The following is a 15,582-nucleotide window of genomic DNA, read 5'->3' on the forward strand; positions in this document are numbered from 1 at the left end:
CGCAGCGACGTACAACGGCAACGTAAAAATGCAGCGAAAACGCGTCCTCAGTGGTAAAAATTGGGCAGAGCGATGTTCTGTACGTGCTAAAAGGGCTTAACAGCTTATACTGCCTCGCAAAAAAATGTTTATTATACGCAAATAAATCCATTCACCCCGGCAGCACCAAGTAACCAGTGCTAGAGCGATCGACGGGCAGCCATCTTCTATTCATTTCGGAATGGGGCAGTCTCCGGCTATTCCGAGAAAAATTCAGCTTTGTTCGGCGTAATAATGAATTTTTACTGCGTACACTTCACTTTGACGCGGCGAGTTCTCGCGGTTCTTTAGTCTCGCGTAAAAGACAGGTGAAGTTGGAGCAGCCCGAAAACTTTTGACGGCTTGCGGAGACTTGACGGTGAAGAAGGCGTAGGATCGGAAAGAATAATTTTTTGTTTGTTCGGTCTAATCATGCATAATCAGAGTGTATACGACAGATCTGTTGAAGAGCATTGGCAGTTTTCCTGGCACCGGCTGACCGACAAGCGAAGGTGGAAGGGGTGGCCTGAAGAAAAATTTTGAAAAATCGTGGAGGGTGATTTCAGAAAGGAAATAGAAAAGTTTGGAATAGCTTTACATACTTTCGCCCCTGTATCCAAGTTATGGAAACGTGGATGGGTAACAGACACTTTCTGTGTAAGTGCAGCGATTGCTGGCTGATTTCGTAGGACTGGAATGCACTTCAGACAACATAAAACAAAGAAAGCAAATGTGTCAACAGTATGCAGAAATTAGTCTTGTTTCGTTTGTCACTTACTACAAACAAGCAGCAGCAACAACAACAAACACCGTGGAATGAAAACTCGAATAACCAGGTGCTGGAGTATCCCTCTACATGTACCACATTTATGACATACCCGTCTTGATTCAACACGCCGTGTTACTTCTGTAAAGTTTTGAATGCGGTAGCCAGATAACTAGTGTGGCCAGCCCGCGTAGCAACGCCGAATAACTTTCGCCGCACCATCTCCCTTCGCATTTAAGCGGTCAAAACATAAATATTTAAGGTGGTAGGCCAGATTCGAGACTTTCTATTTTTTGGACACGAATGATTTTTTGTTTTTTGATATTTTTCTGTATGCCCAAATATTCTGTAACATGTTGCAAAATGTTATCTTCCTATCGTCATTATTTTTGCAGTTACAGCGAGTTTTGCAACCCATACCCTTGTATTGCCAAAACGAAAATCAGTGCTATTTCTTTTATAAAAGTATTATTCAAAATAGTTCTTTTCCATTTATGTCGCCGAGTCGCCACACCAACCAACGGACACTCTAGTCAATCTTATGGGGTCTTCAGCTATGATACTAGTGCATTTTAGGCTTCTGTGTAGTTTTTCACATCTTTCGCATGGTTTGAAGGTTTGTTAAAATTTGTCCCAAAACAAAATTTCGCCCCACCTTGTGTCATGCAAGCTGTGATAAGCTTTTGTAAATGAAAATTTTGATGGTAAATTTTTCACACTCATTCCTAAGATAGACATGTGTGCCCCGAATTAGAAAAAAAAATTAATGCAATGTTTTTGCATTTACAGCTCACTTTGCAAATTTGGTTCAAATGCTATTTTTTTCCCTTACCTTCAATTTTTGAACATTACTTACTTAATATTCCACACAATGCACTTATACTGATTCATTGTATAGGTACAACACTTAGCTACATAAATGCGAAAGCTTTACTCAATTCAGCACTTCATTAGTTACTTATCACTGCTTGCGCGACTAGCAATCTTATGTATTTGCATGACTAAAATTACCTCCCAAAAATAATATGTACGATTTTCCACACTCTAAATAGTGGAATAAGTTAAATAAGACATGCTTATTCAAGAAAAAAATATGTTATTTATATCCCGGCTTCCAATTTAAAAGCAATTTCTTGTGTGTGTGTGGCCAGCCACTAGGTGAAGCCAGAAAGACAGAGAATGCCTCTCGTCTGAGCTCTGTTAAATGATGTGGCAGAAATGGCGCGTTTCCAATCACGAGGAGTGCACGAATGGTTCTTTTCAAGCAGTCGGGCGGCTAGGTCTTGACTACCTTTTTTTTTTTATTTATGTACTCACGGAGATAGCCGGAACCTCCTTCGTTGTTTCGAAGGTCGTGTGAAAAATAGAATCTTCCGCGTTTACGAATGCCCGAAAAAAAAAAAATAAACGGAAAAAGGAGAGATTGCGCAGTTTGTTTTTGTACGTTTCTGCTTGGATGAAAAATCTTCGTGCCCACAACTATTTTGTTCTTTTGCGGCGCTTCTCTCTTCTTACGTCATTGCACATCGACTTTCGCACGCTCATATTTCTCCCGAGGCAAGGGCCTCCATTCAAACCGCATTTCGTGCACAAGTCAGGATTTCTTGCCGGCAGAATTGTGAACATAAAGGAACGAAAACGAGCGGCAACTGCCTGCTGAAAGGTAACGAACGCCCACGTCTCTATGGTTGTAGAAGGATCAGTTTCTTCCTACCTTTTTCTGGGGACCTAAAGGAGCGGTGTTTTTGTGACAGGGCCAGGTAAGGCATGAAATAACATATCTGATTTTCGCCTCGTTTTTCCTAATTCTTAACTCTGCAAGCCAAAATAAACCCCTACGCAGTGAGGCTTAATATTTGTGGGCAAAGTTTTGGCACTCTTTCTTAACCTTTATAATCTTCCGCAATACACGGTTGCTAGCAGTGGATACCCGGCACATAATATCAATTCACTAAGGATGCAAGAATGGTCGGATGCTTGGTGAAAGCATTGAATTCAGCTATTAATTTTTTTTCTCATTCAAGTCAAATAAATGCGGTAACTATGCAAAAAAGTTGGCGTCTTTGAGACGTCTTGAAATAATCTGACAGGTACCGCGCTAAACATGCGAGACGATTGAAGCAAATGCTGGAGCTGGCAAATTCGGTTTCAGCTTTTGAAGCAGGGATTGAAGACCTAGTTATGTGAAAAAGGGTCAAACGAATAACAAGCACACGTACGGGCATAATGAATTTTAGCAGAGGGAGTAGTCCATTAACGTGACAAAGATGTAAAAACTGTAACGATAAGATAAAAAGGGAGAACGGTGGCCATATTCTCGTCGTGTTTTACGTGCTTACCTGGTGCTTTTTGTATAGGTTGCATGAGATCCGTTTCTATATCTGTTCAGGCCAAGTTGACACGGGCGACTTTTTGCTTCCATCTGACATCAGTTTCAACATGAATAGCTTTATTTGGCTGTTTCGCAAGTTTTCGTGGTGGTGAGTCTCCTGGGCTTTTCACTGCCAACACAGAGGTGCCAATAAAGAGGGCGCGGTTTCGCGCACAACCCAGTCGGGGGGACACCTTCCCTGCCTATGCCAACTGTTCTGGCTCATTTAGGCGTGCATGCTGTCGCACGGTAGCTTTTTTGGCGTCTGAACTGTGGTGGAGCGTTCGGTATCATGAGTCTTTCTCTTCTGTAGGCATCCCGGCTCCCTTGGGCGGTTGCGGGAGAGAAGGCCGACACTCGTGCTTCCATGCCGATGCTCGCGCAGCTGGAGACAACACACGTATGATGAATCGTCTTATCTGTATAGCCACCTGTACTACCACTATTGATGTGTGCTTGTTAATGTGCTGTTCTCTATGGAATTATGCAATAAAGAGTCTAACGCTATGAAATGTCATTTTTGCAATAAATACACGCGTTCGATAGCATCATTCTTCTAATGAAGCAAATAGCCTTAGAGAAGCGGTCGGGCGTTCGCTAAAAAACATTGTTGGTGTTTTCTGCGCATTGTTTTTTTTTTGTGGGATTAGGTTGTTCTTCTCGTTGTCCTTTGCTAATAATTTTGTCTTCATTACTGGCCGCTTTTCAGTTCTTGCTGTTAAGCCTAGCACACTTGTGGGCGTGCGCCAGCTATAGAATAAATCGTTCATCGCTGACTACAAAGGTGCAACGGAAGGCTAGCAAAACGGAAAGCCACGAAATCCGACAGAACCCATCTAACGACAAAAATCGACGTTAGTGTGATTGGCGTGCAAGCAATCCATCGACACACCGTATTGCAACCGCCGAAATGCGTCACGTATAAGTCTGCATGCCTCGGCGAAGTTACCCCATGCAGCGTGGGTGCATATATGTTCAAAAAAGATTTTTTGAATATATACTACGCGAGCCTGACTCTGCCTAGCACCACAGAAAGCTAACATAATTTTTTTGTCGTTGAAGAGCAGCACATACCCAATGCGCCATGTTGTTGTAAAGAGAGTTGTAAGAGGTGCATTGAACAGTAGTCCAAAGCCAATGGCCGAAGTTTACCACGAACAGGTTAGTCAAAGTGGGACATATACCCAGTGACCCAAGTTGGGGTGAAAAAGATTCATTGAGGAGCGGCACATAATAATACACGTTTACTTGAAACAGAACTTTGATGTGTAGGCGGTCATTTCGAATTCGTTTGGCGCAGGGGTGGTTGGTGTATGAAATTACGTAAAACAATTTAACTGATGTTGTTTATGTGCCCCACATACACAGTGGCGCAACCTCGGTTACCTAAGTTGGCCTCAAAGCGGTGCATTGAAGTGCGGCGCATACCTAGTGGCAAATACCCAGTGGCCTAACTCACCCTCAGGTTCATTTAACAGCGGCGTAGATCAACTGGCACATACCCAATGCCCCAAGTTGGCATCAAAGAGGTTCATCGAACAGGGGCACATACCCACCGCCGTTTATCCAGGGACCCAAGTTGGCAGTAGAACGGCTAGCGATATATAGACCCGCAGATATTCTCTGCAAAGTGCGTAAAGTACATTAAGAATACTAATCACAATAATAACGTGGCGAAGTAGCCCTGAGCACGACGACAACGTATAGCTTATAGATATCAAACTTTTGTTTGCTGAAAAGCGGTAGCTGCAACAAAATGGGCACGTGTGTCGGAAAAGAGTCTTTAGTAAATGTCATTTTCTTCTTGAAAATTTTGTAGCTGACTGAACCGTCTGCCAGCACAGGTCTCAAACGTGAGGAGGAAGTCGGATGTCGAAGTCGATAAGCCGCTTTGGCTCCGCAGCTCATGTTGCCATGCCCAGGACGTACGAACAAACATTTTATCATCACATGCATAACCCGATACAGAAAAAAAAATGACATTGCCCATCTTGAAAGCATCACGCGTAAGCGGGTAGTCAGTGAACTACCTGCTTTTAACACCGTTTCCGCGACTTCTTTCGATGTCGATTTCTGATCACACTTGTACCGGTGTAAACATTTCTCGGCTTCTTCTATAACAACGAAAATGTTTGAAAAGACACAATATAATTTCACGTTCACTAGAGCAGAACGTCGTTCCGATGCAGGCTCACGCTCAGTTAACACTCTGCCTTGCGATGCAGTCCTCTTTGATTATCTCGCTTCGTAAAGCAAGGAGCTTCTCTTTGAGTTATCGTAAATTCTTCCTTTCCTGATTTCATTGTTTTGTCGAGGCTGTTACTCATAGCAGGTTTTTTTTTTTCCATTGCCGCAACACCTAAGATTATCTCAGTCTCTCTGATATTGCGTTTCATGTTCTTTGGGGGCATGTTGCTTGCTATACCGGTCGCATAATTGCTGGTAAGCTTCCTATCTTGTCCTCCACAGTGAGTCAATGTATTTTTCCTGTACAAATACATACCTGCGCGCTCTCGGCCCATTTATTTTCTTTCATATTTCTCATTCGTTCTTCAGAATCAATTTTACTCTGAGCTTCCCTCACTTCAATACGTATACAGCCCATATCAGCCTGTATAGCTTCATTTGTAGTCTTCCCGTCTCACTGACCTTTGGTTGCCATTATGCCCTGAATATACCCCTTACTTCAAACAAACAACCACATTTCCAAATGTAAGTCCTCGAACCATTACACCTTTCCACATACCCCGGAGCACCTCGTACTAATTCCCGTTTGGGATCGTAGTTTCTTCCTGTGTTTTCATATTGCTATTGCCTTCGTTTATCCATACACTAAAGTATTCGCATTCTTTTACCTGAGGTATTTCCTGGCCCTGTATTGACACTGCTGTTCACTGTTTACATTGAATACCGTAAAATCTGATTTAATGCTACATTGTAGGCCTGAATTGTCACATTCCTGTCCACAGATATTAGCCTGTCATTGCCCATCACTTTGCCGCAAGCAACAGAATGTCGTTAGCATAAAACAAACCCGGAATCTTCTGCTCTGCCATTCTGGCGGCCTGTTTGCATGATAGATTAAACCCGTTATTGATTGCTTCTAGCACCCTTTCCATACTTGATTACTATGTACATCATAAATAGCAGGGCGATAAAGGGCACCCCTGTCTCAGTGCTTTCATGATATCGACTTTCTCCTCGTTCCTCATATCTTTTTGATTCAAGACAAACGGTATTTTCCAAGTAAATCTCCCTCAAAAGCTGTATATTGTCGTTGCTCACGCCTTCCCCTTCCAGAACATCCCATGAAATGTTGCGGTCCATGTTGTCACACTAATACGTGGTCATACGTGGTCTACGTTGTAATGTATAAAAAGCCAAATGTAATGGATTGAATTTTTTCTCTGGATATTTAAATACACTGAGTAAATACAGATAATTTATCATCCAGACGTCTACCGATAATGAAGAGGTTCTGAAGTTCCCCCAATATGCCATTATGTTCTGCTCATGCTTAAGGTTCCAACTTAATCGTCTGCATTGTTAACTTCTATGTTATCGATGTAATGGTTAACGACCTATATGAATGAATTCTGTTTTTCACCCTCACCTATATAAATTAAATTTCTACTACTTTCACGGCAGCTGTCTGGAATACGACTATCTTGTAAACTTTTTTCGACTGCTTTCACCAGAGCTGCCTTACTTTTTGCTCCTAGTTCATTAGACAGCCTAACGGGAACCACGTCTAACCCTGTGGTTGTGCGCTGTTAGGAATGGCCGGCCGGGGTGGCAAAGTGCCAGCTATTTCAGCCCGCTGCACGTGCTTCGACCGACCCGCGGTGGCGGCGCCCTTCAGAGAACGAGCGAGGACGACAACGCTAAGCGACCATGCGCCGCGTTTGGAGGATCGGTGACGACAGCAGGGCTGGCCACGTTTGGCGCCCCGTGCATTGTTGGTTAATTTGCCGGGTCGTCATGGTCTCTCTGCGGCAGGGGGAGCCGCCCTGGCAAAAGGGTGCTTTGGGCTACGGGGGCCCCAGGATTCGTCACAGTCTGCCGACACACGCGGCGACTAGAGGAAAAAGGCAGCTCTGGAATGTAGAGGCCCCGGCTGGGGTCAGGCGTGACCACTGACTGCGGGGACGACAGACAATAGATACCACGACGACTGCGCTGCATAGGTCGTCGGCCCTCGGAGAGAGCACCGAAACCTCTGCGGCATGTGTGTGTGTAAAACCCCTACCCGCTTTTCACAAAGGCGACCACGAGGGCTTTCTACGATGACGTCGAACGATGATGTCGAACGATGACGTCGAATGATGACGTCGAACGGAGTGGTTATAAGCGGCTGTTGTCGGCTGCTAGGGTCGTGCTCGTCGTCGTGCTCGAAATGTACTCGTGAGCTGTCTGCTCGTTTGCTGTATGCTTCGTCATGCGGGCTCCATTTAGGAGTTACACTAGACTGTGTAAATGTATCCGATGTTGAACTGTAAATACTGTAAATAAACCCTGCTCGCCTAGTCCTGTCGCCCCAAGTTCCTCCGATCGTCCTACAAGCCCGACTCCAAATCTTACAGGGCTTAGAAATTCTCTCTTCAGTTTTATTCCAGTGAAAATTTCTGCGCACCAGCTACTCTTTCATCTGGTTCTCGTTCATGTTCTTTTTTTTTTTCTCAGGAAGCACCTCGCCATTGCCTTGAATTGATTCGGTTGTTGTTCTTCGGCTGTAATTTATTGCAGCGTCACCTTCCATTTTTTTCATCTTTGTCAAGGATATGTTGTTGCATTATTCCAGAGTTTCTGCCTAACAAGTTAATGTGGCTATTGTAGGTGCAGCCGGCTTTTTCTTATGTATTTCTCACAGCCAACGCTCACTTTCACCTCTAATCTTAGCTTGAACCAGACTTTGAACAATAGTTTCTTTTTTCGGTATGTTCCTCATTTTCTGTCTAATTCATCCTGCTGCAACTGTGCCTTTTTTTGCCTGCCTATGCTCTGGTGATGCTTATTGTCATTTGTCGATCGCTTCCCCTATCTCCCTGCTCCACCACTTTTTCGGTTTCCTTTTTCTTTTCCAACAAGCATATTGCTTGGATTTCCCCATTTGTATGAGCCCCCAGCGCAGGGTAGCCAACCGGACTTGACTGGTTAACATCACTGCGTTCCTTTTATCTCTCTTTCTCTGTGTGTTCAGCGTTCAAATTTGTACTGGGCATTCTCTTGCTCCTTGCTCTCTTATCCTGCATTTCTGCCATTATATCTGCATGTCCCACTTTGAAAACGACACGTTTGTGGTCTCACAAGTTTCTATACCATTCCTCGTGAATGACCACTTCTCTCAACTTATCTATAATTCTTCCTGTCATCAGACAGTAATCAGTGGCCAATTGCCGATTTCCGATTTCCCACGTGATCTGGCTATCAAATTTAAATCATGTGTTCCCGATAACGATGTTACGATCTCGCAGAGATCTAGCAACCATCTAAATCCTGTATGTGGGCGTTCATGTCACATAACAGGATAATTTCGGCATCCTTCCAGAAACTGTTATCAGCCCTCATGCATTCCACAAACTCTTAATTATTCTCTTTTCAATATTTCCCGTCCATAAATACGTTACGCCCAGCCAAGTTTTCTTCACACTCAGCGTGCCTGATAACCAAAGATGCTGTTAGCACTTTGAATTTGGTATTTCCCAATTTTCTCCATGATGTATGAGTATTCCGCCTTCCCCTCCCTTTCTTTCCGATTTAGTTCTGTTGAACCCTTTCCAGACATAAGTGTAAATCATTCGTGGCTCTTCTAAGTCTCTAAGGTGCGTTTCTGCAACCGTATACACGCATATTGTTTCTCTATTTAACTGCTCCTCAATCTCTAACCACTTTACCTTTTTTTTTGCCACCCTGCGTTCTTATGTAGCCTATTGCACGGTGAGCTCTCTTCATTGTTCTTTACCTGGTTGTTCGTTATTGATGGTGATGGTATTCGGTGGTTCCACAGGGGGACCTCCTTCATTGCTACTTACCCTGTTTGCCGGTGCTCCGGCTCACGCAAGTCATCTACACCCTGCGCCAAACGCTGCGCTAGTCTTGCCCTTTTCCTGTTTAGTAAGTCATTTAAGCCGCCCGCTAATACTGGAAGGTTGGGTACTTGGGTATCCTCCGCGAGCTTTTTTAAGCTAGCCCATGAGATAGCTCAATGTCTCCTCCCCAAGCACCCCATCGCCACTTTTGGTCACCGTCCACCCTCACCACAATCACCCCTGAGCATCTAGTCAGATCTGAGTCACCGGCGAGTCAACAGCTCACTTTTCCTAGTTACTGCCATCGCAAGCGAAGCAGTAGGCCACGCGTAAGCACTGCTGATGCATATTGAAGCGGCACTTCGTAGGCGACGAGGCGTCACAAGCTAACCGGACGCGAAAAACAAACCATGTGCTCAAGCTGCGTCGTCACCTCTACAGAAGGCCTACACCGCCTACACCAGGCTACACCGCGTTTGAGCCTCCGCTGCGCTGAGGCTACCGAAGCGCTCACTCTCGGCGCTCGTTAGTGTCATGATGCAGTGCTTCGCTTCATCGATCGTAGATGGCGGCACCGTCCCTGTCAAGAGAGAGCATATTTTACGCGATCGCGCCGACGTCACATCCGTTAGAGGAAGTTGATGGCGCACCCCGGCATAAAACACTTTTGTGTTGTAACTGCCAGTACTCACTGTCATAATTATTCTTTCTTGAAACCGACTTGCTGGTAAATACATGACGGGAATGGTGAGGAGCGAGCGAAGAACAATCACTTTAAAAACTGCATCAGCCCCCTCCTCCCCTTCCTTCGTTCATGTAATCTCAAACAATGTTCAATTGAACGAATTGCGCGATTAAAAACAATTTTCATACCACCGTATAGGACGAAAAAGTAACACCACAACAATAAAATACATAACCGGCTGCATGATTGTGGTTCATGCTTCATTTAGGTATCAAGAAGCTTGCTAAATTTTGCAACCTTTCTACAATTTACTATTTTCGATTGATGTCGTATACATAAGATAAAAAATAAAAAATTTCATGCTTCTAATTTACACTGCTTCGTCATTTTCTCCGATTCGCGGTGAAACCAACTGCGACACGGGTAAGACAACGTCCCATTAGCTTTCAGATAAGCGGTGTTCTTCACACGAAAGTGTTTATGTAGCGTAGTATATTTGGCTAATGCCCCCCCCCCCCCCCTCCTACTTGTCTCTGACCCTAAAGCAAAATGAATGTTTATTTCTCTGTTTCACACTCAGCCATTCTACCTTTCTGTGTCTTAGCCTCGCTACCAATGTTTCTTTTCTCCTACCCGCGCTGCCTTAGAGAATGACCTCGTATATCAGTTTCCTTATAGGAAACACACCTGCATCCCATACCAAGGCAAGATTAGAGTACCTGCAAAGTGATTTTCTACATCGCTGTTTTACGAGTCACGTTCTCGAGCTGAGTATACCATAAGCCTCTACATGCGTCGTGGAGGCACCATACTGATCTTGAAGCTTCGAGTAAACAAGTATATATGCCAAAAAAACGACAAAAAAAGAAAAAGAAAGTGGGTGGTTTTTCTTGTCGGCATTCCATTTACGATACCGGGAGACGCTATTCTGGGTTCTCTCCTTCTTTCAGCAAACGCATGCCTCAGCTCGCGTTTCCGTTGGATGTCGGTAGCAAGGAACTTGGTTGGTGAGAGGGAGGAGCGCTTGGTAGGCCTAGCTGGAAGTACTCGTTTTATAAGGCTCTAGCTGCGCGCAAGCGAACGGGAGCTGCGTAGACTTGCGCCCATCCTATACACCGGCAAGGCAAATGGTCTGACGAGTCGTCGCTGAAGACCACGATTTTAGGGTAAATTAACCTGATACGGAGACTGAAGTTAGCAGCCTTTACGCGCTGTTTTGATATGTATAGTATTAGGTGCTCCACCTGACAGTTTCGTAACTATGGGACTACCGAATGTAATAACGTTAAAAAAATAAATTATGGGGTTTTACGTGCCAAAACCGCTTTCTGATTATGAGGCACACCGTAGTGGAGGACTCCGGAGATTTAGACCACCTGGGGTTCTTTAATACGCACTTAAATCTAAGTGCACGGGTGTTTCCGCATTTCGCCCCCATCGAAATGCGGCCACCGTGGCCGAGATTCGATCCCGCGACCTTGTGCTCAGCAGCCTAACACCATAGCCACTGAGCAACCACGGCGGGTGAATGTAATAACGCCACTAATGCTGTTATCATGTACGCAAGAAAATGTTAATAAAGTAGAACAGGAACTTTGCCACAAAATATGAATAAACCTCAACTTGAACAACGTAGTTGAGTTTACGCCTGACATTTTCCTTAACCCTGATCTTAGCAACTATGTTGACACTATATTCATAGATTTAGCTAAAACATTAGGCATTGAATTACATTCTAACCTCCTTATTAAACTTAACGCTGTACTAAATAATCCTCAACTAGTTCCCTGGATTTCAAGCTTTCGTTCACTTCACTCCCAGTTTGTCTCTTAAGTTGATGTGACATATGGAGTGCCCCAAGGCCACTGCTTTTTTTATTCTAGATAAATGATTTGCCTGTTAACACCTCTTCTAACATTGGTTTTTATGAATGTTATTGTGTTTTATATGAAGTGGTTAACTGTTCTAGTGATCATGACCGCCTCCAGGAGTCATTTCCTAGGTTTTACACTTGGTGCAACAAATGAGAAAGTAAGCATTAACTTTGATAAAACCGTCATTATGGCCCTCTGTAAAAAATCTTCAATTTTTCATGACGCTTCAATAACCGCGCTGTGGGTATATATTCAGAGGGTAGCTGAATATACTTATATGGGTGTCGTTTTCACGTGTAACATGTTATGGTCTAATCATATTGATTATATTTGTAACAGAGTAATAAAAAATTCAGCTACCTACGGCACACGCTACCCAACTCTCCAAAAGATACCAAGCTACTATTATACAAAGCGCTAATCCGTCAAGTTCACTACGCATCTGTCGTTTGGAGCTCTTATAAGAAGTGTGAGATTATGAGATTAAAAGGAAAGAAGCAATGCAGAAGAAAGCTGTAAGATTTATGTCACCGCTATGATTGTGACTTGTCACCCTCTTCAGCACTTCGTTCCTTGAATTTAACTTCGCTCTTCATGTCGCCGCATAGCGTCATTAGATTTCATGCACAGCGTCATTAATTCTTTCGTTAGACTTTAAAAAAAAACATCTATTCTGACCTCGCGTCAAAGTCACCGACGAGACACCACAACTTAAACTTGATGTCCTACTTTGCAAACACTAATATGTTTTAATCCAGCTTTTTCTCTCATTCCATAGAAGACTGGAATTCCTTACTTTGGTCCATTCGCTCATGCCAATTCTGAAGTTTTGTATCTGCCATCCAAGATGTATGGTCTTAGCTCGTCATTCCTATCTCTGCATGATATTTTGTTGTGTACAATTTTCCCTGGTGGTAATGGTGGTGGTGGTGGTGGGGGTGAGTTGCAGCAACAGGCGGGTTTAGCCTGGCTATCAAGGCCGGCAATTGCTCCACCCGAGCGTCTGTTATAAAATCACTGTGGTGTTTCATCACATGTCTATCAGACCAGTCTCTATTAAGAATCCGATAAGGATGCATGAAGATTCTTTGCGGGCTACAACTCGTCCTTCGGGGAGCACAAGGCGTTGTAGGCACGTATGTGGAAGGTCCTTTTGTTGCAGATTTTTCAGGAGAACATCCCTTTCGTATCGGAATTTCGGGCACGACCACAGAAAGTGTTTGATGTCTCTTGTCTCGTCGCATGTCCTACAGTTCAGAGAATTTATGCGTCCCGTCTTAAGTAACCATGATGCTGGTGTACTAGAAGATGCTGTCCTTATTGGACGTAAAAGGGAGGCTTCCTCTCGACGAATCTCTAGTTCACGCATGGCACATGTGGTGGAAACCAAGGTGACCCAAAGTGATTTCGAATGTCAGATTTCTTAACTTGATTGCTCTTTGGGCCCTTGACATTGGCAGGAGGACGGAACGCTGCATATGCGAGAGGCATCAGCTCTTTCATTGCGAGCACTTCCAATGTGGGAGGGAATCCACTGAAACTTTACTGTGATGCTGTGATACTGTGATGCTTTACTGTGATGGACGGCAGGTCACGGTAGAGTTCTTGCAACGCAGCCTTTGAGTCCGTAAGGAGGACACACATTTCGTGATGGCAATGTCTTCAGTTTCCCCTCTCTTAGCCCATCTTTGCTATAGCGTTTATTTCGCTGCCGTATTTACAAATAAAGGAATGAATAAAATTCCTGCATGCTAGTGGCTTTAAGAATGACCGCATTATTCGTCAGCACAATGCTATACTTGCGTAGATGTTATGGAACGCAAAATAAAATGGCAGTGGATATTTCACTCGGGGATGATTGGCGACTTTAATGCGAGTAGCATTCCATCTTATGGTGAGTGCGTTATTGCGGAGTATACTTATATTATGGCCGTTATGAAAAGCAGCACATACCGACTGACGCATACCATTAATCCCAAGTTGGCGTCAAAAGAGATTTATTGAGGAGCGGCAACTACCAAGTGGCACATACCCGGTGACTCAAGTTCGCACAAAACACGTTCATTAAAGAGCGGCCATACCCACGGCATAACATCCAATGACTCAAGTTGCTTCGAACTCGGTTCCCTCTGTTACAGCAGCCAAATTATCTGTCCAGGTTTGCACGAAGTACTGGGTGAAGTTGGTGCGTAAGAGGTTAGGCGCGGGGATAAATAGTGCGAACTGGGTGCCCTTCCCAAAGAATCCTCAATCGCTTTCAGAATGTGTTGGCTGAGCACAAGTGAACGGTTATATTAGTGGAGAAATAATTGACTTACGATGGAACCTATATTACGGTACCGTCTATAACGCGGTGGTCCGTTTCCTGGGCCCGAATTTGCTACTGAAATCCTTTTATGTGCGGTAACCTGACGCCCGGACTGTGGGATGCAATATGCGTAATTTGGTTATCGTATGACGAAAGTACCTTATAGTGCCGTAAAACGCTTTTCCACGAAGCAAATGATCCGCGATAATTTGGGCGCTGATCGCAGACGATGTAGAAGGCGACAGAATAGCTCGGCCGCACTTCGCAGACGCAGAGTACGTCCCCAGTTTGGCCATCATCATCGTCTCAGAACTAACGGGCCTAGAGAATCATCGCAGCAATGGTTCTTTGGAGGCGAATCGCTTTGCATCGTACAAAGCGTTAGGAACCGGAGTGCTTTTACGCGATGGAGACGTGATTAGAGTCGTTTCCACGCCCGTTCTTCATGACGTCATGTCACCAAATGACGTTCCGTAGTCCGCCCTATCCCCAGCTACGAAGTTTCTTCAGAATCGGTTGGATCACTCAGAGAACGCTGTATCGAGCACTTTCGTCGCGATTATCATCCTACTAAGTGGCCATCACAGCGCGGCGATTGTGACAAAACGGATTGGAGGGCTAGACGCAATCGTTTCTGAATTCACGAGAGGTCTGCGCTGCGCTCATTCTACGAGTGTCTCTTGCGTGTTCTATAAATAGGCAGTCCATACAAACAGTATCGCGAGGCAAGCTCGTGGCGTAGTGGCGCGAGGCACTACGCGAGGCACGTAGTGTGCCATTAATCCCTTCCCTCTCTCTCACACTTTCGAAAGCCGGCACTACTCTCTTCTGTACACAGGAAAACCCTACGAAGCAACAGCTAAGGCCAGTAATGATTTTTGTTATATTTTACCTCACAGTGCAGCCAGGATTGACTTTCGTGCTTCGTAGCGACATCATTTGCTCTGTATTTAAATAGGATGGTGGTACCTGGGTCTATTCGTTGCACTTGTGAGTTCCTTGGGGTCGACTAATCGGCTTTGTTATTAAAAAACGCATCATCACTTCAATTATAACCTTTCGGCAACCGAAGATACTCACTACCTTCAAGTCATTATATATACATATGTAAGTTGAGTGCTAGTTGGTACGCCACTGAAGATATTGCATGAGGAAACAGAACACAAAAAAGAAACAGACTCAGCAGCTTGCGATTGCACTGGAAATAGTAGCAATGATGTTTATGACGGCAACGCTTTTCTCAGTTTATTTGCCAGCAGGAGATTTTGAAACAGTCTGTGTTGTGCAGGGTGTCAGTTTCGTAACTTTGTATTCGAATGAAATAATAAAAAAATATATCTGCTTTTAAACACAGGAAACATTCGTTGCTTTTCTGCAATTCACTCTGAACACATATGTATATATTGTGGTGCCCATTATCTTGACGAAAAACGGGATATTATTTCTAAAGTTATTTCAAGACATACCTCTTTTTTGGTTTTACGTAAATCATGTAAATGTAGAACAAGGGCCACATTCTACGACAATTATT

The 15,582-nt window shown here is 44.1% G+C and overlaps 1 protein-coding gene across 1 annotated transcript in view; it reads left to right on the forward strand.

Annotated features, from left to right (window-relative positions):
* Window positions 1-4,008, forward strand: part of LOC126531017 (uncharacterized) — an 88,858-nt gene extending 84,850 nt beyond the window's left edge. The window contains exon 6 of the mRNA XM_055070912.1: window positions 3,469-4,008. The gene's annotated coding sequence lies outside the window, so the exon portion shown is untranslated. The remainder of the gene's footprint in view (window positions 1-3,468) is intronic.
* Window positions 4,009-15,582: the final 11,574 nt, after the last annotated feature.

The sequence above is a fragment of the Dermacentor andersoni genome, chromosome 5 (genome assembly GCF_023375885.2).
Source record: "Dermacentor andersoni chromosome 5, qqDerAnde1_hic_scaffold, whole genome shotgun sequence".
Lineage (NCBI taxonomy): Eukaryota > Metazoa > Arthropoda > Arachnida > Ixodida > Ixodidae > Dermacentor > Dermacentor andersoni.